General features: G+C 47.8%; 1 pseudogene; it reads left to right on the forward strand.

The window, feature by feature from the left end:
* Nucleotides 1-472: 472 nt before the first annotated feature.
* LOC148534730 (uncharacterized) lies at nucleotides 473-5,776 on the forward strand (annotated as a pseudogene).
* The last annotated feature ends 1,487 nt before the right edge of the window (nucleotides 5,777-7,263 follow it).

The following is a 7,263-nucleotide window of genomic DNA, read 5'->3' on the forward strand; positions in this document are numbered from 1 at the left end:
AGTATAATACTGGAGGTTATTATTACAAAGATAGTTCACCCCCATTGTTAGACGATAAAGCTCCTTTGACAAAGTATAATCACCAGACTGGTAATGATATAGATGACCCTGAAGAAGGTCCATCTGATGGTTTTAAGGAGGGTAGAAATGTGGAGAGAATTTCAATTCCTGGAGATATAATAGAAGGATCACTATTGAGTGATTCACCAGTAGTCTCAGAAATAGTAAGCTCTCCGGAACCAGTTAGGACTCTCAGTGACCGTCCGATACGAGAGAGAAAGCCTCCTATGATATTTACTTATGAAAAGCTAGGATTACCTGTAGAAGTACCAAGGGTAATACAGCTGTATTTTGTAAATTCATGGCCCTATCTTGGGAGTGCTTACTAGAGTTAGAATAATTAAGAATACTGGTCATTTCATGCAATAATAACAGGTTATGTAAAGAAAGCAATGGTTCTCTGGATCTGAAAATGCATAGTATATCTGTTTCAGTACCTGAGCACCAGGGGGAGAATGTAATCCCTTGCAATATTAAAATAAGCAGCTTTAAGCATGTTGTGAGGAGACAAGGGAAAAGGACTTCTAGGACTTGCCTGCATGTTGAAAAGAGTTAACCCCATGACTCATTTCTGTGTTCTTAAATTAAAGCCCTCAGTCTGCATATCTCATACAGGAAGTTTGCCAGAAGCAGACAGCAGGGGAGTGTTCCTGTTACAGCCCTCCTTCCTCTCTGCAAAGACTGACACCTGAGCCCACCAATGAGAGAGAGAGAGGGAAGTAAGGTGGTGCAGGAAGGGGAATTGTGGGATAGTGTGTGAGTACTGTGTGACTCTGAAGGTTGGGGTGTTGTCCCCTCTCAGTGTCTTAAGATATATATAGCAGCTCTGTGTGCTCTGTTACAGATGGCCAGGTAGGGAAGAGACATACAGCAGCTCTAAAAGACTTTGCTGAACTCTGAGTGGACTGTAATGATATAACCCTGCTTACTGTTTGCTGGATTTCTGTGTCTGCATGAATAAAGTTCATCATTCCTTCATTATAACCTGCTCCACTGTGTGATCCCTGAACCCCAGGATACCCAGGTCACCTGGTATCCTCACATTTGGCGGCAGCGGTGGGACATCACACAGTTACTGCAGTAATTTCAGGGGAGTGAGTAGAAGCAACGCTAACACCAGAGAATATCAGCATGGAGAGTCAGTCAGGAGTTGCAACCGGTGGCCAAATTGAAAATGTTATGAGAGAGCAGGAGAAGTTTTACCGGACAGCCCGGAAACCGCACCTGCAAGGATTTTGCAGGATGAAGGGAATTGCATATAATGGGACTGACACCCGGGAGATTCTGGTACTATGGTTGTTGGAGTGGGATCGTGCACACCCAGAGGATCCCGACCACCTGAGTGATGATGAAGAAGGACCGACAGGCAGTGGAAGCACTTCTTCCAGTCGGTTACCCGAGTCATCCACCGCTACTCCCGCCCTACTACATAGCTGGCTGGGGGCGCTAGGTGAAAGTGCAACTACACAAGAGAGAGCAGGAGTGATCCAAACAATATTAGGGGTACAAATCCCTACTAGCAGCGAAACTGTGCTGTCGCCCAGAGGGGCTGAACAAGAGAAGCGGCACTTGGGATTTAAGGATGTTCCCACATTTTGAGAGAATGAAACCGACATTGACACTCACCTCCAGATCTTTGAGAATCTCATGGGAGTGCACGGGATAGAGCCAGCTGAATGGCCCAAGTATTTGGGGCCAAGTCTCACCGGTAGGGCTTTGGAAGCCTACAGGGCTCTAACTCCCCAGGAATGTGGAATTTACACCTGCATAAAGAAGGCATTGCTGGCTAAGTTTCAGATCACTGCAGAATCTTATCGTCTCAAATTCAGGACACTGAGCAAAAGTGGGACTGCTTCCTACCAAGAGTTTGCCAGTCAGTTACGGCAAGCTTGTGGAAAATGGCTCGAGGGTAGACAGGCCTCTACCATGGAGCAGATCATCAACCTAATTGTGGTAGAACAACTAATGATTAAGATGGCACCAGAGATATGGGAGTGGGTTGCAGACCGGAAGCCCAGCACACCTGAACAAGCTGCAGAATGGGCTGATGAATATATAGCTAACCGTCCCCAATGGAGAGTCTTTAGTGCAACAGGTGGTACAAGACCCCCACGAGTGGAGAAGCTCCCTGACAGAGAACCACACATCAATGATAGTAGTAAAAGAGGCCCTATCAAAAACATCTCTTATCAATCACCCAGATTCAAAGTGGCTAACCCAGATCCTCAGAAGTGTTACCGCTGCAATCAACCAGGACACTTGTTGAGGGACTGTCCACGCACGCGAGGGCCATTCCCTGGAGCTAGACCGGCCCCAGTTTCTGTGGTATGTTACCCTATGGAGGATTATTGCGAGGCAGTCATCCAGTCAGATGCGGTTGAGATGATGGATGGGGTGTATATTGTAGACCTGGTTCTGGGGGAGGAGCAGGCAACTCCTCAGAATATGCAGGGGCACTGACAGCCTGTGTTGGTAGAGGACCAGCGGGTACAGGGCCTACGAGATTCTGGAGCCTCACTCACACTGATTGAGCCAGACCTGATTCCCTCCTCCCTGGTGATTCCTGGACAGTATGTACGAATTGCCACCCCCGGGGGACAACACACCGATATTCCCGTTGCCAAGATACATCTCGACTGGGGAGACGATCAAGGAATCGTGGAAGTCGGAGTACTCAAGGGGCTACCAGCCAAGGTCATCCTCGGGAATGATCTGGGACAGGGACTGGTGACACGCTTAGTTCAAGTGGTGACCCGGAGCCAAACCCAAAGAGCAGTGACCCAGGTGACAGATTCAGAACAGAACCAACATACCCCAACCACAATGGTGAGTGATTCCAGTCCCTTGTCCAGTACTTCAGAGACAGACTTGGGGGAGGTGGACCGGAGCGAGTTTCGACAGGCCCAACGGACAGACCCCTCTCTAAGTAAATTAAGGAGCGCAGCCGACCTGGAATGGAAACAGCCGATGGGAGCAAGATAGTTTGGGAAGAGGAATTGCTGTACCGAGTGGTCGTTCCTCAGTCTGGACAGGAAACAGTCATGCCCACTAAACAGTTGGTGGTACCTACACCATACAGAGCACAATTACTAGCCCTTGCTCATGACATTCCAGCGGCCGGGCATTTTGGCACGCGTAAAACACTGGCCCGACTGTTGCGGAATTTCTTCTGGCCACGGATCTCTAGAGACGTTAAGCAGTATCGAGATACCTGCGATACCTGCCAGAGACTGGGGAAACCCCAGCGAAAAGCTTCTCTGCACCCATTACCTATTATAGGGGAACCCTTTGCCCGTGTTGCCATAGACCTAGTCGGACCATTAGCTATTCTCAGTCATACGGGAAAAAAGTACATTCTAACGTTGGTGGACTTTGCCACATGCTATCCTGAGGCTGTGGCCCTGTCCTCTATTGATACAGAACATGTTGTGCAAGCACTGACAGACATATTCAGTCGGCTTGGATACCTGCAGGAAGTCGTCACAGATCAAGGACCCCAATTCCAAGGTGAACTAATGCAAACCCTGTGGGAAAAGTGGGGGGTTCGACCTCTTCGGACCACCTCTTACCATCCACAGACGAACGGCCTCTGTGAACGTTTCAATGGAACGCTAAAAAGACTTCTACAAGCTTACGTGCAGTCCGAAGGGAGGGACTGGGAGAGAGCCCTGCAACAGCTTCTATTCGCTTATCGGGAAGTCCCCCAGGCATCTACTGGATATTCCCCATTTGAACTTTTGTACGGCCGGAAAGTGCGGGGGCCTCTAGACCTGGTCAAAGAGAGCTGGGAGGGAACTTTCCAAGAACACCAGCAGCCCATTTTACAATATGTAGAGAATATGCGGAACCGCATGAGAAGATTGCTACAGTTAACCCAAGAGCATCTCAGGGAATCACAAGAGAGACAAAAGGAATGGTATGATGCCCACGCTCAAGACCGAGAGTTGTATCCAGGGCAAAAAGTAATGGTGCTTATCCCAGTGCGAAGAAACAAACTGCAGGCCACGTGGGAAGGACCGTATACCGTGGTAAGGCGCACCGGACCAGTCAATTACATGATTGCCCTGGATAAGGCAGGGAAGTACCTATGCACCTTCCATATAAATCGAATGAAGACCTATCGTGATTGTCAAGCAGTAACAATGGCGGTATGTTGTCCTCCGATGGAAACCCCAGAAACTGATCCATTGCTTGACCTTTTGGGAGCTGCTAAAGAGAAGAAAGGAGTGGAATCAGTCCAGGTGGGACAACAGTTGAATGCAGCCCAGCAGCAGGAGATGTGGAGGATCTTAGAGGCTGAACAGGCCCAGTTTTCTTGTCTACCTGGTCGAACTCATCTGACCGCCCACCATGTGGACACTGGAAGTGCTAGGCCCATCCGACAAGTCGCTTACCGGATGACTCCGGGTGTTATGAGGCAGGTAAAGGCTGAGATAGAGGAGATGCTAGCTTTGGGAGTCATAGTGCCATCTAAAAGCCCATGGGCTGCTGGGGTTGTGTTGGTTCCCAAGAAAGATGGAACCACACGGTTTTGTGTGGACTATCGCAAATTGAACGAAGTCACCACCACTGACGCTTACCCTATGCCCCGTGTTGATGAGCTACTGGATTGGATTGGAGGGGCTGAGTTTGTCTCAACACTGGACTTGAGTAAAGGCTACTGGCAAATCCCACTTACCAAAGAGGCACAGGAGCGTTCTGCCTTCATCACACTGGAAGGACTCTTTGAGTGAACTACCATGCCTTTCAGGATGAAGAACGCCCCTGCCACATTCCAGCGAATGGTTAATGACCTCCTGGAGGGGTGTCAAGACTTTGCCCAAGCCTACCTAGACGACATTGCCATCTTCAGCCATACCTGGGAGGAGCATTTAACTCAGGTGACAGAAGTGCTGAAGAGGATTAGACAGGCTGGACTCACCATACGCCCAGATAAGTGTCAGATGGGGATGGCTGAGGTTCAGTACCTAGGACATCGGGTCGGAGGAGGTGCTATCAGACCTGATCCGGCAAAGGTGGAGGCTATTGCCAATTGGCCACAACCTATCAACCAGAAACAAGTGCAGGCGTTCCTTGGAGTCGCTGGCTATTACAGGAAATTTATACCACATTACAGCACCGTGGCCAAGGCTCTGACGGACTTGACCAAAAGAGATATGCTCGAAATATTGAATGGACTGTTGAATGTGAGCAAGCTTTCAGCACCTTAAAAGACTTGCTGACTCGAGCCCCAGTGTTGGCTGCCCCTGACTACAACAGAAAGTTTATTGTGCAGACAGATGCATCAGCGTGTGGACTTGGGGCAGTGTTGAGTCAAGTGGGAGAAGACGGTAAGGAACATCCAATTGTCTATCTATCCCGGAAACTAGCTGACCGAGAGATAGCCTACTCCACTATCGAAAAAGAATGTCTAGCCATAGTCTGGGCCTTAAAGAAGCTACAGCCATATCTTTATGGGAAAGAATTTACTGTTGTCACTGACCATAACCCATTGTATTGGCTAAACAGAACCTCAGGAGAAAATGGGAGGTTGTTGAGGTGGAGTCTGGCGTTACAAAGTTTCAACTTTTCCATTTCTCACAAAAAGGGACGAGAACATCACAATGCTGATGGGCTATCCAGATGTGAGGAAACAAATATCAAGCTTTGCAGATCCTCGGGCCGAGTCAACAGTCAGGACTCCAACATTGGGACCATGTCTGTCTCCTCGATTTAAGAAGGGGGAGGTATGTGAGGAGACAAGGGAAAAGGACTTCTAGGACTTGCCTGCATGTTGACAAGAGTTAACCCCATGACTCATTTCTGTGTTCTTAAATTGAAGCCCTCAGTCTGCATATCTCATACAGGAAGTTTGCCAGAAGCAGACAGCAGGGGAGTGTTCCTGTTACAGCCCTCCTTCCTATCTGCAAAGACTGACACCTGAGCCCACCAATGAGAGAGAGAGAGGGAAGTAAGGTGGTGCAGGAAGGGGATTGTGGGATAGTGTGTGAGTACTGTGTGACTCTGAAGGTTAGGGTGTTGTCCCCTCTCAGTGTCTTAAGATATATATAGCAGCTCTGTGTGCCCTGTTACAGATGGCCAGGTAGGCAAGAGACATACAGCAGCTCTAAAAGACTTTGCTGAACTCTGAGTGGACTGTAATGATATAACCCTGCTTACTGTTTGCTGGATTTCTGTGTCTGCATGAATAAAGTTCATCATTACTTCATTATAACCTGCTCCACTGTGTGATCCCTGAACCCCAGGATACCCAGGTCACCCGGTATCCTCACACATGTAAATAGTATATATATAGTTTTTGTATGTATTTATGAATATGTATAGAGTGCCATAGTGATGTAATGTAATGTATATACAGTGGTTTGATGATTGCAGTGGTGACAGTGGGATTATATAGTGGGAGAACTATGAACTATTGCAGTACCCCTGGCAATGAAGGGGTGCCATTGGCAGTTTATGAAGTGACAGTTGGAGCTGGGAGGGGAGGAGTTAGCGGAGTGGCTAAAAAAAAACGGCTGCTGACCTGAGGAGAGGAGGCTGTGCCTGGTGTTGGAGAGCTGGAAACCAGTGATTGATAGAAGAAGGGACACTGGGGTGAACGCTGCTAGACATTAGGGGGAGGATCTGGAGAGTGAGTGCTGCCTATAACTCGGCTTTGAGACACGTGAGAGTCAGCCAACCAGAGGGTCTGAGGCCAAGCCCCAGGAGGAGTATAGTCAGTGCTGCTGTGCCTGTGAAAGAGAAGGAAGGAGACAGAGATAAGTCTAAAATTAGTCCTGCTGACCGGTCTCTTTATTACAGTAAAACTATCTTTACCGCATGAGTACAGGAAGGCAGTTCAGCAGTTTATACACGAACATCGTATTGAAGCAGATAGGTTTGTTGTACTAAAAGCATTAGATTAAGGACTACATGAGAAGTAAAGTGCTATTATATACTTTCAAGCCACCAATACATCAGAATATTATAGTGAGAGCTATGTGACAATACAACAGATATCGATATTGAGTAATTAGCCATACTAACATCCAGCACCGGCTCAGCATTATTATTTTTGTTCTTAGACAACATTGACTCCTGCCTATTGTATTTATATTCAGTCGCAATTGCTAATACTGCACCAAGGATTATAAGGAATAACTCTACAGGCTGGTGCATATCACTACTAAAGCCCATTGGATAAGAAGAGACTAATTACTTAAC

This window comes from Taudactylus pleione, unplaced genomic scaffold, assembly GCF_031769625.1.
Source record: "Taudactylus pleione unplaced genomic scaffold, aTauple2 ptg000064l, whole genome shotgun sequence".
In the NCBI taxonomy this organism is placed as follows: Eukaryota; Metazoa; Chordata; class Amphibia; order Anura; family Myobatrachidae; genus Taudactylus; species Taudactylus pleione.